The sequence below is a fragment of the Vicugna pacos genome, chromosome 28 (genome assembly GCF_048564905.1).
Source record: "Vicugna pacos chromosome 28, VicPac4, whole genome shotgun sequence".
Taxonomy (NCBI): Eukaryota; Metazoa; Chordata; class Mammalia; order Artiodactyla; family Camelidae; genus Vicugna; species Vicugna pacos.
This window is the reverse complement of record NC_133014.1, coordinates 17,683,866-17,700,414: the sequence shown is the minus strand read 5'-3', so window position 1 is coordinate 17,700,414 and position 16,549 is coordinate 17,683,866.

Below are 16,549 nucleotides of genomic sequence, written 5' to 3'. Positions count from 1 at the left end.
CTGTGGTATATTTATACAAGGGAACATTACTCAGCCATAAAAACGATAACGTAACGCCATTTGCAGCAACATGGATGTCCCTGGAGACCACTATTCTAAGTGAAGTAAGTCAGAAAGAGAAAGAAAAATACAGTATGATATCATTCATATGTGGAATCTAAAAGAAAGAAAAAGACAAATGAACTTATATATAAAACAGAAACAGACTCACAGACAGAATACAGACTTATGGTTGCCAGGGGGGAGAGGGTGGGAAGGGATAAGCTGGGAGTTCGAGATTTGCAGATTCTGACTGGTATGTATAAAACAGATAAACAAGTTTATACTGCATGGCACAGGGAAGTATGTTCAATATCTTATAGTAGCTCATGGTGAAAAAGAATATGAAAATGAATGTACGTATGTTCATGTATGACTGAAGAGTTGTGCTGTGCACCAGAAATTGACACAACACTGTAAACTGACTATACCTCAATTAAAAAGGAAAGAAAGAAAAAACACAGATGGCTGTGTGAGACAAATGTAAAACTTTACAGGAAACTACTTAAGGACAGAAAAAAAAAGTGGTTATAAGAGAACAGGGAACTTAGCAATGTCTAAGTAAAAGTTGACAGTGTACTATGTATGAAAAATAAGTGAAAAAAGAATTTTTGAAAGAGACAAATAAGTAAAAGAGATCCTTAACTGACCAAGACAGCGTTTGCCCTCCCTTCAGCTGTACTAAACTTTAGACAAGAATCTTCCCGATCATAGGCTTCAGACCTACATTTTTTTTAAAGAGCATTTACTTTAGAAAACTTGAATTATAAATTGTTTCTCTGCCCCCTGTGGAAGGTAAGCCTTCTCCCAGCCTCTTGGCAGTTGTAGAACCCAGGAGTGGCTTTCTCAAGGACCTGGAACCATCGCTTTGAAATGTAAACATCAAAAAAATAGCACCCCTATCTCCCAGTCTCTGTGGGACTGCAGGGGCCTTCGCTTTAATAAGCACAGTTAGCAACGCAGATAGCTTAACCATATTGATCACCTTTCTCCCCTAATGCTCTCCAGCAACTTTCCACGAGCTCGTGGAGGGCTTTCAAATTGTCTAGGCTTTGTTTCAGCAGAGTTCAGTTTACTCTCTCATCCTTACTGCAGTAGTCTCTAATTAAATCTTTCTTGCCTATTTAAATCTGCCCAGAACAATTTTTCTAATGCAAAACCCATATAGTTTCAATAAAGCTGTATATAGTATGTGCTGCATATAATATATGTGGGCCAAGAAAGTGATACATTTTTCATCACCCTTTCATATGTAATCCTATGTAATTTCAATCTAGAAGTTGAAGTGAAAGAAAAAAAAGTTAACTCCAAAGTAGATTCAAAGCAAAGAAACAACTAAAATTAAGAAATAAAAGGTAAAAGTTTAAATTAAATTAAAATTCTCAAAGATGTGATTTTTACACAGAATACTACATCAAAGAAATATATAAAACCAAAATATTTTAGAGGAAAAAGCCTCTAGAACTCCAAACGAAATTGAGTAATTCCTTTTAGTTTTTGATAGACCATGTGGACAAAATTATAAAGAATATAAAAGGTTTAATTTTGAGATCAGTAAGTTTTGTTTACTACTAGACATAACATATTTTCGGAATTCTTAAATTCCATTGTTGTCAAATACATCTGAAATTTAAGATAATTATAGCTCTCCAGAGGAAAAATGAACAATATAATAAATAAAATCACATTAAGGTTGATTTTGAATTACTTTATGATTTCTGAAATTTTAAATTGTTGCTGGGGAAACAATTTAGATTGTGAGGTGAGCATGTATTAGAATACACATACCAAACTTGTAACAATTATTTAATCCTTTATTCAAAGTTTATAAATTCCTTAAAAATATCTTTTAAACTTTATTTATATACAAGAACTGTCAGAGAAGCATTGTTTACAGAATGGCCAGTGATAATTAGTATTGGGAACGATTCAAATTCCACCAACACAGAATAAATAAGTAAACTGCATTATTTTCACTTAAAGGAAAATGTAGAAAGTTAATTTTTTATGATATCAAAAAGATGAAAAGCAAGAAACTGAAACAAATCTTAGAAGGTAATGAAATAAATCTGTGAGAGAAAAAGATCTCAAAAAGTGATTTAACAAAGTATTGAATACCATGAAATTAAACAATCACCGCTATTCAGTGAATCATTTAACGTTTTATCTGAAGACGGCTATAAAATATGACAAACACGTTTCCTCCTGTTAATTTGTGTGTTCTTTTTTCCTGGGGTAAGTGTGTATTATTTTTAAAATATCCGCCTTTACTGTCTGCTAAGGTAGACTCTGGGCGGGAGACACAGCAGGGCAGCGCGCAGAGCGCAGAGCGGGCCGAGGGAGAGCCGCGCAGGGGCGCCGGCAGGGGAGCGCGGCGGCGGCCCCGGGGGAGGGGGGGGCCGGGTGGCAGCGCGCGTGCGCGGCGCGCTTCGACTGCAAAGTGCAACGGCGAGCGTTCCAGACCCGGAGGCGGGTGTGAGCGCGCCTATGGTGAAGTAACCCGTAACGGAGGTGCTTGGTGCTGTCTGCGTCGTTCAGTCAGGACAAAAGGAGAGCTGGAGGGTTGGCAAAATGTGTGAATTTTAAAAAGCGTTAGTTACTCCGTGCATTTTCTGACTTTATTGTGACGGTGAGAAAATGCGAATAATTATTTTTGGAAGTTAATTCCCGAATACACAGTTCATGACATATTCGTATTTATCTAATTGAATGTCCAGACCTGACTAGATGTGTCACAGAAAAAGATGCATAGGCCCCACTGGTTATAACATCCGCTATGATGTTATTCAGGTAAATAACTTACACCGCGTCAACTTGTGCATCATAATCCTACAGAGACGGAAAACATGTGGAAAACATATGTCAGATCGTGAGAAAGCTTTAATATATACGGTCAGATGAGAAATGGAAACAAAAAATTATTACACTCCCATTAAAATAAATCTAACGCACAAGCTTAAATGCTTTGTTTTTCACTGGGTGATGAGACTAAGCTGTTTGTGCTGTTTTCCTGTAACCAAATAATATGAATAAATGTTATAGTTTTAAAATGAGATATTCTGTGTAATGTCATTTATTTAAATTGTGATTATTATTGGGCACCAGCGATTTTGAAATGACAAGTGTAATGTTCTCTTTATTTCATGCATGAAGAGCTTCCCACAGTCTTATTAATACCATGATTCCACATCTGTATAGCTTTTCAAAATGCCAGTAACTGTGTTGGCCAGTGATTTTGTCAAGACTGGATTTCTTCCCACGTGATTTTTTTATTAACTCATTTTAACAAAAATAAAATACTAAGGCAGTTAAGTAAATGTGCCTTAAAGAAAACTGTTTGCTCAGCCCAGCGTGTAGTGCAATGCCTTAATTGTGAAATCAGTGAGTCTGCACACAACTAATTTAGTTCAAGCAGAAGTTCACAGTAACTGAGTGGCGGATTGCGCTCTGAGAGGCACCGCGATTTGGGACTTTGTCACTGTGTTCTAGTCTCGCTTAATTCCCTAGAGGCAGTCTTTTCTAGTTATTTACAATCTGACTATATCAACATTAAACTCTTGCTGCTGTCAAAAATAAACTACGGAGTTGTCACTCCTCTGAAGATACCTTGCTATATGCATTCTCAAAAAAGGAAGTATTAAACAACAAATTGAAAATTCTGATCTTGTGTCTACATCAGCATCTGTATTTTGAATGGTTTGCGTAAAATTTAGGAATGAGAACCTTTTAAATAATCAAATTGCAGTATTTGTAACGTGAAGAATCTTTTCTCAAATGTCCAGCTACAGTTTTCCTTCTGAAGTTAAGTGCATGGAACAAGTGGTCTGATGAAATTAACAATTAGGAGGATTAAGCAAAATACAGCACTAATTTATTATGATGTTCTGTATAATAGCAATAGTATATATTTTTTAAATGGCTCACGGAAACTTCTAATAAGGCCATATTTCATGAGAATGAATTTGGTGGGAAAAATAAATAGTTTCTATCATATTTTAGAAGTGGGTTATCACTAACCACTTTTCGTATGGTAATCCTGGAAGAATTCTCTTTTATTTAATTTAGAGTGTGCTTCCAGTGTTTATATTTTCTACCAATAATTTAATTTGAACATATATTAGTTGTGGTCTTTTTCATAAGAAGTTGTAAGTAGAGCAGATCATTATGTGGTTATATAGTAAGATATAAAGTAAGAAAACACTTTTTTTATCCTTCTCATATTTAAATAGTTGAGATGTTGCCAATGCCTGGTGGAAAATAAAATTGATTTGGGTATACAAAAAGCTTAACAAATTTATATTTAAACAGATAGCATGGCTTCCCATCATGTTCTTAATTTTATAATGATGGTTATTAAAAGACAAAGACCATGCAGATAGCATCTACAGAGTTAGATGAGAAAGGAAAGTCTATTTCTGTTGGTCAACCAGAAACAAAACGAGCCCAGGGTAGGAATATCTGCCACGAAAGTCAGTCAGCGACAGTGCACTTGCCTGGCTGCTGGGCAGTGAGCACGTTGGCTGCGCGATACCTACCTGCTCCTACATTTTGATAGTTTGTGAGTCCAGGAAACACAAGCTGTGTGAGTGTCTTGGCAAGCTACGTCTTCAGCCCTCACCTCAAATTCAGCTGCGTCTGGGAAACCTGCCGTAGCTGACTGGAAAAGAGGGACAAATTCTATCCTATTCACAGAGCAGTAAAGACAGTTTCTGGCCTGTCTTCCCCATGAGACGCGAACCATGAAGAATAAGCCACACTTAAAACCGCTTTTTCCAAGGGATTGATTTTACTTAGATTCTAAGTTTGAAAGTGACATAGACTGTATTGACTGAGAATATTTATAACATATGGGAAATAAAATCAAGAAAAATTGAATTATAAATGAGTAAATTGTCTGAGTTCCCCAAATTTCTTAATTTTGTTTAGCAGACTTTGTACTATATTTAAATGTCTGTCATAGGTTTCATTGCCATAATACTCTAAAAATAAAAATTAATTACAATTAAATTTAATGGAGATTTGGAATAGTTGTCATGTAGCTCCTTTAATCCTTGAAGGAGTTGTCTGATTCAATTGTCCTTCACCTCTTCTCCATTTTATCCTACAAAAGGAGCAAAATAACAGGAGATGCACGAGCAGAGAGGTAATTTAGTTTTAAAAATATTTAGGGTAGGTACAGATGAATTCAGACAGCTTCTCCCATTTGATTCCTGCTCTGCAAGTGGACCCCTTTCAACTTCTTTGTCTTACATCAACAGGCTGTAAGATTCAGCAAAGGAACACATCATTTTCTTGGCTGACAAACTAAAAATAGTTCGCAGAGGAAACAGGGTTTTTGCGTTGCTTCTCTTGCAGTTATTTTTATTTTTCTTCCCTTCAAAGTGAAGTCACTCCAGTCAGCAAGTCCTGACACTCTGATTGGCTGACCACTGTGAAAGCTTGTTGGGGAGCAAATTTAAATGCCACCTCTTCTCTGTTTCCTTCCATGGCCAGGTACCTTGGGAAGCCCCCAAAGGCACATCAAAGGGAAAGACACTGGAGTGCTCTGGAGAGAATTCCCACCTCGTTAGCCACGGGTGGAGCAACTCAACATGTGACAAGGGACATGGAAAGGCAGTGTTCATGTTGTAAAGGAAGCAGTGATTTGTCAGGCAGCCAACAGTATCTCTAATCCAAAAGGCAGAAGGGTATGGAAAATAAAAGTGATTTGGGAAACATGGCGGTTGGCTGGAGAAAGATCACGCCGGAGATAAAGTGCACACCCAGAAACAGAAGGAAAAATACCTTATGATATCACTCATATGTGGAATCTAAAAAAAAAAAAAAGAAAAAAAGAAGACACTAATGAACACATCTACAAAAGAAACAGACTTGAAGACACAGTAAACAATCTTATGGTTACTGGGGAAAGGCGGTGGGAGGGGATAAATTTGGGAGTTTGAGATTTGCAAATGTTAACCACTATATGTAAAATAGATAAAAAACAAATTTCTTCTGTATAGCACAGGAAACTATATTTAATATCTTGTAATAGCTTTTAATGAACAAGAATATGAACATGAATATATGCATATGTATATATGTGTGTATATATATATACATGATTGGCACTTTATGCTGTACGCCAGAAACTGACACATTGTAACTGACTGTACTTCAGTTTTTAAAAAAAAAAGTGCATAATTGGCATAAGGAGATTTGATTTGCTCTCAAAATGTGCAGCTTGCCATCACTGGCCATTTTCAGCCCGTGCTGATCTCTGTTTGTTTTTTTTCTCCCCTGCATTGATATATGTTGCCTACTTTGCATAATTTCACGTATTATGTTCCACCAATTTATACACTTTCAGAGTTCAAGATTAACAGGTAGGAAGCTCCATTGTCTGTTGAGTTCACTACAAAATATTTAATGATTAGATGTTGAGTTGAAAATAGAGAGTGAGGATTGAAAACGTGTAAAAGAAAAAAAAAAGGAATTTTCTCTGGAGTTAGGAAAATTTGGTGTTTTGGTTAAATTTAACAAATATTATCTATTTTGTGAAGATTAAAAGAGTTACAAGGAAAAAATCTGTGCTTCAGTGGAAAATTATGCTTTTTCCAGAGTGCACTTCTCCAGGTTATCTGATCTTCATCCCAAAGGAGTTATTTTACAACTATGAGAAAATAATTTTTGTCTGTAGATAAAAAATGTAGTCTTTCAGATGAAGGTTCCGTTAACTTCTCTTCCTCTCCATGGAAAAAGCCAGTTTCTCTTTGTAGACTCATTTCACCAGTGCTCTATGTAAATTTGTGCTTGTTGTAACATCTGCCTGGAAACTTCATTATGTGTTAAGTAAAATCTTTAAACATGTCCATTTATGTTTGTATGAGGTTTGTGATTTTTACCACTTAAAATATTATTCTTTAGCAGAGCTAATATGTGTGAAAACAATTAGAACCTTGTCTAGTATAAAGAGAGATGAATACATGTTGCCCTTTTTTGCTGTTATTTGTATGAGCCAGCATTCTTGATGCCAAGTGCTAGACACAGTCATGATTAAAACTGAAGCAGGTCAGAGTTTAGCAGAAAATCAATCAAATAAATAGTTCCAGCACAATGTGTTTAGAAACGTAATTGAATTAAATATAAGATCCTATGGAAATGTGGGCAGAGCAGCAATTGACTCCGTCTTAGGGTCAAGAGAAGAATGGGTTTTGGGAAGGGCAATATTTGAGAGTCAGACTGTTGCCGGTGGATCCAACCCATGTTCCAGGTTCTCGTCCCGCCGTCCCAGAAAGAATTCAGAGACAAGACGTAGAGGTTAAGAAAAGTGAAGTGAGGATTTATTAAGGGGTGGACAGGACACTCTCAACGGGGGGAGCGGGCAGGCTCAGGGAAGCAGCTGCCCTGAGTTTCTTTGGCAAGCTGGTCACATAGGGCGTAAAAAAGAATGGGGGAATATTCATTGGGGAGGGAGTGGTTTGGGATCGTATTCCTTGATTATCATCCCAGCTCCACCTTCCCAAAGGGAGGAGGGACTTTTGTCCTTATTTAGTCTGGATCGGAAGTGTCATGGTGTCGGTGCATGCTGGGAACTTTTGATCTGCAAGGCTGATTTTATTGAAATGAGGGCATAATGAGCAAAAGGTCACATTCGAACACTGGAAACTCCTGCCTTTTCTCACCTTTCTTTGTTATCTCCAGGCCACTCATCACCCCAAAACGTGTGACCCCTTATCAGCCCAGAGGTTCCTGCTTTCCTTCCTCTGCCCAGGGACCCCTGGAGCTTATATGATGTGTGGTTTCCTGCATTTGGCCTGGGCCCCTCCTTTCTGCCCAGGTCCTGCCATGTGGCCTGCGTCCCCCTTTCTCTGCTCACATCTAGCTCTCTGCTGCTCTAACAAAATCAGAAAGAGAGTTAGCCAATCCCGTTACTGTTCCTAGCCATCCTTGATAAATAACTATAATCAGACATTGTAACATTAAACACAGAATCAGGACAAAATCAATGAGTGAATAAACTCTCTTTTACTCAGTCAAAACTGAAATGAACTTGATCACAAGGTCACACTTGCTAGCCCTAGCAAGTCAACAAAGATATGAAGTGCTCTCTATTTAACCTGTGCAGACATAGCAGTGGCTGAGATTAATCATAGCAAGGAAAAATAAAAGATGTAATTTAAAAATAAGTGCAAGGAAGTTTATAAAGCAAAGTTAAGCTTAGATAAAAATTTAAGGCTAACTTTTTTTTCAGAGAGAAATCACAGAAGAGAAAAAAAGTAATTATACAAATTTGAGGCACTGTGGTCTCTGTTCAATGTCCTTTTATACATATGTTATCTTTGCACCCTTGGAAAACAGACCCTATGAGTTCATTTGAGGAAGGGCTATTACCACTGGTTCATAGTTAAGGACTCATAAACAGAGAGTTTTTTTATGTTAAGATCTGATAAAAATGATAAATGTTTTTAGTGCACATGGTGTTTATAGTTTCAAATATATTTTCCATATACAGAATTTCCTTTGATTTCCTAACCACTACTGAAGAGAAAGTTTTATTTTTCATCTCTTAAAAATGAGGAAGCTGAGTCCTATAGAAATGAACTTTCTGATGCCAAGTCAAACAGCAAACACATGCCCGCGGCTCTTCTGACTGAGCATTCTGTGCCTCCTGCAAGTTGATTTTCAGTGCAAATGGAATCTTAGGCTTTGGAGGTGTTTTGAGGGTCACGGAGCTCAGGGCCGAGGACCCAGTGGGGCGAAGGACAGAGTGTGAGATTAGGGCCACGCGCTGGAGCTGTCACTGTTTCCTACTTTGGTTAAATGCCAGAAGAGTGGGCGTGGCTTTGGCTGTCCTTCCATTTTGCTCCCCCTCCCATGATGCCAGGAAGCAAGAAGGAGCAAATGCGTGTTACGACAGTCCATCCCAGCACTGCCATATTTGCTTTACGTTCTGCCTCATACAAGAAAGCTATTTTAGTTTGTGGAAAAATGACACAGGGTTCGTTTTAGTTTACAGAAAACATGCAAAGATCGAGGCAAGTCCTGACAACCCCCTCACAGCCACGTGAGTTTCCGTAAAGTTCATGTTTCACAGAGAAAACAGTGTAGGATAAGCCCAGAACTTTCTTGTTTTCTTCCTCGCGTGGAACCCAGGGTGCCGGTTTGTTCTGCAGTGCAGCTTGGGCCGCGTTAGCCGCTGCATGCCTGGCGTATTGACTAAGTTATCAGCTTCCAGCACCACCACCCAGGACTTGTCAGACTGCCTTCCAGAGCTGCGCAAGCGAACGAGTGAGCTCCCCTCCAGCCGGTGCCCCAGCCACGCTTTCTCCCCGGAGGGGAGCGCCTGCCTGCGGCTGGACTGCAATTATTTGAAAAGGATTCGCAGCCTTGTTCACACCAAGGCGCAGGATTTGCTAGCAGAGAGTAGCTTCCATTCGGTGTTCTCCACCTCTTCCAGGAACTCTTAGGCTCGAAGAGTCGTCCAGACCGCGCGCGTGGTGCGATACCCTTTGGAAGGGCTTCTGTCTTGCTAAGTAGATCGCTATGAGGGAAATTCCAAAAAGTAGTGAAATTTTGTTTTAAAGTTTCAGTGACATTCTAAATTTGTAAGACTTTCATGTGTTTCTTGGTTTAGTGAGAACTAAATTTTAGGAGGAGTTTATGACACCTCTTTCTTGGCTTCCTTTCACCCTCTGTACTTGAGTATGAGTCACAGTCACGAGGCAGGAGTGTTGATCGGGAAGAGCCAGATTCTGGTTCTTAAGCCTGCAGATAGAAGCTTCAAAGGGACTGAAGCCACGGAGCACAAGGGCACAGTGTCTCCATTCTCAGTCTTTCTTCCCTGTTTCCTAGTTGACAGGTGACGCGGACTCATTTGCTTTAGAGTAAGGCCAAACTGTCTTCTTGTCTCCAGGTTTTCACCTATTTTGCTTACAGCTGATGATTCTTTCTTGAAGCCACGAGGACCAAAGGCAGCCTCCTCCGGTGGGTCGTCTGAGCGACCTAGGACAGCTCTGATGGGAAGATGTGGGCATTCGCTCTCTCTTGCTTGTTCCTTCTCCTGCGCGTCCTGCATCTTGTCAGAAGATCTCTCCTGGCATCACAGACTCTGGCTTGCTTTCAGCGGCACCAAAGCAGTTATTCCAGACACAATGAAGGGAACACCATGAAGCTGAGGACTGTTCACTAGACACCTACTCGGTGGCTAGGAGTTAAAGTCAAATTGACGATGATTTCATTTCCTTTGGCTACCAGTCCAGAAGCAGAATTGAATCATACAGTAGTTCTATTTTTATTTCTTTTGAGGCCCCTCCATACTGTTTTCCGAAGGAGCATCAGTTTAAATCCTACCAACACTGTGCAAGGATAAGCCGTGCTGGTTTCTCTCTTGTCTTTTTGATGGTAGACACTCTGGCAGGTGTGAGGTGATAGGTCACTGAGGTTTTGGTCTGCGTTTCCCTGTGGTTAGTGATGCTGAGCGCCTCTTCGTGTACCTGCTGGCAATTTGAATACCTTCTCTGGGAAGGTGTCTGTTAACATCTTTGGCCGTTTTATATTGAGCCATTTGTTTTTGTCTGTGTTTTTTGTGTGCTTTTGTTTGCTTGCTTGCTTTTGCTGCTGAGCTGTGTGAGTTCCTTACGTATTTTGGAGGCTGACCTCTTACCAGATATGTGGTTTGCAAATATTGCACTCTGTAGGTTTCCTTTTACTTTGTTGACCATTTATTTTGCTTTACAGAAGCTTTTAATTTTGAGATTTGCAGATACTAACTAATACATATGAGGCAGATAAACAACAAGTTCCTACTGTACAGCACAGGGAACCGTATTCAGTACCTTGTAGTAACTTATGGTGAAAAACAATGTGAACATGAACACATGTGTGTGCATGTGTGACTGAAGCATTATGCTGTACACCAGGAATCAATGCAACATTGCAAACTGACTATACTGCAATAATACATACATACATATATATACAAAAATTTTTCTATTGTGTATTTGAAAGCTGTTAAGAGAGTAGATCTTTAAAGTTCTTACCACAGGAAAAAACTTACAATCATGTGTAGTGATGGGTGCTGACTATTGGATGGCTAATTATTTCATAGTATATACATATACCAAAGCGTTATGTTGCACACTTTAAACTTATACAGTGTTGCATGTCAATTACATCTCAGTGAAACTGGAAAACAGTAAAGCCTAAACGAACGACAGGGCAACTGCTGGCCTTCTTTGGCAGTCATCGCGTTGGTGTTTACTCTGCCAGCGTAGAGTCGTGCAGGACCTTCCTGGGTTGCCTCTGGTTTTGGCTCTGAGCAAAGACAGACACGTGTAAGGGGCCAGCACCCCCTCAATGGGTTAGTTGCTCTGGGCTCCCTGCTGTCTGGGCTCAGAGCCCAGCTTCACACCTTTCTGGACACACGACCTGGAAGGAGCCTCCGTTTCTTCCTTTCCAAAACGAGGACAGTGGAAGCTGCTTCACAGAGGGCTGCGAAGTTTAAATAAGAAGGTACGTGTAAAGCCTGACAAAAACTAGCCCCCAGTAAGCATTAGTTATTAATAAAGCAACTCCCATTGCAATGCCTCATGAGCACAATTAGATCTTTTGAATTTGGGGAAAATATATGGGACTGTTGATTAACTGGATAACCTCCCTGGGGAAATCTAACATACAAGATGCCGGTATCTTCTTGTTGGTTTAAATTGACTCTTTGAGATCATTTGATATAACTCTGCAGTTTCTGCCATAGGTAAGTCTCATCATGTACTTAACGTGCTCCTCTATCTGGAAACCTGACTGGGGCAGTAACGCTTTCCGACTGGACCCCAGGGAGGGTCAGGGAGTCAGTAAGAGCTGAGCTGACGCAAGGGCAGGACATGTTCCTGGAGCACGCTCTAAATATGAAACACACACTCCACCGTTCTTTTCTCAACTATTTGACAAACCAGCGTGATGTCACATGACCAGGAGCTTTCCAGGGGTACAATTTGTTGCTGTTCCCCTGATGGCCTCAGAGGACCCAGAGTCGATACTCCCTTGCGTCTCCCCAGTTCCCTGATACGACTCAGGGCCGCCTCTTCTCAAGTCAAAACTGGACTCAGAGGACGACAGAGCCACAACCAACCCACGCTGAGGCGATCGGGGATGCAGCTTGCCGGAACTCCGCTGCAGCGAAGGCGCGTGGGACGTGCTTCACGGGCGCCTTCTTCACCTCGACTGTGACCGTCCCAGCAGTTCTGGGAGTCGGAGTTAAGAGGCGTTATACATTCGATGAAACGAGCCCCCTTGCCCAAGGCTGTCATGCTGTTTGGTCGGTCTGAAAATCAAGAGAAGGCCTTTTGATGACAAGATTGGAATATTAGATTCACAGCTGATTATTAAATGATTTACCAACGAATTTAGAAAAGAAGTAAGTGAGAATGTCATGTGGATGCCAAACACCATGAGGAAGAGGAAAGTCTCAGGACGTCCACTTTGGCATAAATATTCACGGAGCAGCCGATCCCCCTGCCAGACACAGAGGGAAACACAGTGGGGCACAGCGGGTGCTTCTGAATTGTATGTAAAACTTCCTTAAGCTGTGAGGACCAGCGAAAGACACAAATCCAATGCCTCTTGTGTGTCACATGGAGAAATGTCATAATACAAATGGGTGGCAGCATCAGCGCTGTGGGGCTGCACAGTTGCAGATACACAGTGTGCACCAGAAAGGCCTTCAGTGTTCAGGGTTCTGTCCATTTATTGCACCAACAATGTCTATCTTAGGAAATCAAGTCAAAACATTATAATAAGCTAGTTTCCAACATGAAATAGACTTTCAAACCCCAGAGAATTCGCGGGGAAAAGCGAAAAATCAAAACCAAACAGAAAAATTCTTAACTAGCTTAGCCTATCACCCACTCATGTTTCTGTATCAGATCTGGGTCATAAATTTCATTACATTCCAATTTTCTCTATTACAGTGTTCTGTGTCAGAAAGAAAGCCAGCTCTTATTTATCTGGGCACACAAACTTGGAGGCAGGGAGAATACGGAAAATACAAATGTCCGTATTTAATAACATGAGGCTTTTCTAGTCATGAGAAACTTGCAGAGTAAGAAAAGAGGATCAGATCCGTGGTCTTTGGCACAACGCTCCACCTACATGTAGCATTAGTGTGTCCCAGTGTGTTAAAAATGTGTATCAAATAATCTCAGAAATGAACAGGTAACCATAATAACAGCACCCTCTCTCTGTACAGGAAGAAATCACAGATTCACTTCACGCATTAAATTAAATACTAACCCCAGTGACCAGGAATACATAGAAATTGGGCCAGGTGGTTATAGAACACTAACATTCAACTGCAGGAAATACGTGTGTACTCTGTGCAGAAGTCTCTGCTAGGAGCCACGGAGGACGCAGAGGTAGAAGCACACATATCCATCCCTTAAGAACTTGGAGTACACCGGGAAGGTGTGCGCGTGTGCGCGTGCACGTCGTGTGTGGTGGTCAGTCACGTACGCGTGGCACAGGGTGAGCTGTGCTAATCCCTAGCGGCTATCAAAGGATATACTATTCCAGGCAAAAAAACCAAAAAACCCAAAAACTCCCCCCAAAACCTGCCTTATGAGTAGCAGTGCTGCTGCAGCGAATGGTCAGCCCTCTGCGGAATTCCTGAAGGACCCTCTAAGAGAGCTCCAGAATTCTCTTTTCATGCAACTTTCCCGTAAGTGCCAGTAACTACAGACTCTCAGCTCTGCTCCTCAACTCGGGGCCGGCGGGGCTCTGCCTGGGTCCCCCTCCCTGCCCTGTGCCCTGGAAGCTCATTCAAGGCAGAGTCAGTCCGCCGGAGCAATCACAGGGCCCGCCTGGCTTACTTCCACCTCGCAGAGGTCACTGTCCTGCGTTGCTTGACACCTTTGTCTTGGGAACCATTGCTTTCTGTCCTTTGTCTGGATTTTTGTTTGTTTTGAGTGGGAGGGTGAAACCCATCTCCATCTTGATGGAGAGTGGAAGTCATCCTTGATTCTTTATTTCTCTTAGAAGAAATTACTCATTGGCCAGTGAAGACACTGAAGCTTTAGCAGTGTTAAGTAGCTTCCTACATTCCACACAGAACAGGGAATTTGTGTCACACTCAAGTTCTCAGCAGGCAGGGGGCAGAGCCCCTGTAATGGGGTGAATGGCTTACCCCACGCATCCTTAATCTCAGGGAGTCGACTCTCCCCTTATCATGTTTCACATCTGTTCTCCTTCCCTCCCTTTCCCACTATCAGAGTGTTTAGACACAAACCCTGAGTTTTACCCTAGATGCCTGGTTTCCTTCTGGTAGTCTAAAATTTTGACCACAGTGATTTTGTTTCTGTATGCCACACTCCTGGCTTTCCATTTTTCATAGTTTCTTCTTTATTCTTGTATTTTTTCTGTCTTTATTTTTCTAAATTAACTAATGCCCATTCATTATTTTTTCACAGTATTTTCTGACTTCGTAATTAATATATGTATATTGCTTTCGAAAAAAAAAAGCAATATGTAAAAATTGAGAAAAGAGTCGCCGACAATGCAGTCACCCAGGAACAGACTCCATCCCCACGTGGGGGCTGTTCTGTCCTTTACCTCTTGCTGCATATGTACACTGTATCCTGTTTCAAAATGTGCAGAATGGCTGTTGACATTATTTTGGCACACTTCTTCATTGTCCTGAAAAGTAAAAACCAGTATTTTGAAGGTCACTGCCTAATTCCAAGAACTGGTACCGAGGGATTCTGGAATACGCCGTTACGCGCATCAGTGACGTGGATACGCGTGGCCAGGGAGTTTTCTGGAAACTCAAGAGTGCTGTGGATTGCAGTGGGTTTTTGGGGATTTTTTTTTTTTATGTTCAACTCAGAAAATTGATAGTAATCTTCTTATTTTAAAGAATGTTTCCTTCCATTTTGTTCTCATTTTAGCAGAGACCGTAAAGAATTCAAATTACAGAACATCTCTGTCATCCACGCCAGCTGTGTTTTGTGTTTGTCAAATGTTTCAAGTGATTTTCAAACAGCTGGGCTTTCTCAACCACGTTTTACCCCAATTATCTTTCTCCATGATCTCAAAGCTGTTTGAAATGATCTTCCTTCCAATTCAATACACATGTTTATAGTGAAAAAAAATTGGAAAATAATGAAGAAAGTGATGGAAAAAATCAGTCCCCTATAATTGCACTAACCGGTGATAAATAATGTTAACTTTTTTATCACTAGTAATTTTTCTATACACACAGGTACAACCTTAACGTACATAATGTTTTGTACCATTTATACCAAATACCGTAGCTTTAATAGGTTCCGATTTTGTTAAGCATTCTTCTAATGTATGAACTTAAACATTTGCGATCTATTGCTGCAGCCTCATAACCACCTTCCTTTCCCCAGGTCTCCCCCTGTCAGTTATGCTGGTTTGATACCTCAGTTTCTAGATCTGAACCCTGAACTCTTCTACGATTTTTCTCTTTCACAACCCACATCCAACCGCCAGCAAATCCTGGCAACTTTACCTTAAAAAAAATCTAAAATCTACAAATTACCCATCCCCCACTGTCAACTCTTTAGCTCGACAACCATTTTTTCTTTTCTTTTCTCGTCGACAACAGAAGGCTCCCTTCCTCTGCTTTGCCACTCTGACCATCGGTGACATGTGTCAGACCATGCCCGGCTCTGCTCTGCTCAGAACCCACCCGTGCCCCTCGCCACACTGGCAATAACACCCACAGCACGTGCCTGGGCTCCAGGGACCTGGATGACTGGCTGCGGCTGCCTCGTTGCTTGGCCTTCACCCTCACCCCCGTCTCACTCGGCTCCAGCCGCACAGCTGCGTCTTGGCGTCTTTGAACACGCCGTCCTCGCTTTGACAGTTCTTTGCACCTTTTTTCTGCCTGGCTTTTCCCAGACCCTCCTGGCTCCTCCCTTAACTCACACAGCTCCTGTGCAAGTGTCACCAGCTCAGATATGAACCTGCACAGAGTGTCACCACCTGTGATCGCTGCTCTGCATTCTGCTTTACGTCCCCACACGGCAGTTAGCAGCAGCTGGTGTGTTATGCATTTATACACTTGTACTTGCTTCCTCTACCCTTCACTACAACGCAAGCTGAACGAAGAGGGAGACCTGTCAGCTTCCGCTCATCGCTACGCACCCACCGCCTTCAAGGGGACTGACACACAGGAGTCACTCACAGATCAATGAAGCCACTTCCCTTAATGGCACCACTTTTATTTTCTCTTATAAACAAAAATTCTCATCCTTAATTATAAGACCATGTTCAGCTCTTCACCTTTAACTCAAGAGTAAACCCTAAGATGGAAATTACAGTGTTTAAAAGAGGTTAACATTTTGCCAAATGACCCTTAATAACGGGTTTTCCTAATTTATGCTCCCACAAGTAGGGCATGAGAATTCCTACTTTCTTATTATCTATGGACACTGTGTTTTTTATATTTTCCATTTACTGCTTTTTTTTAAATTTTCCATTTACTTGTGAGGTAAGGCGCTGTGTCACACTT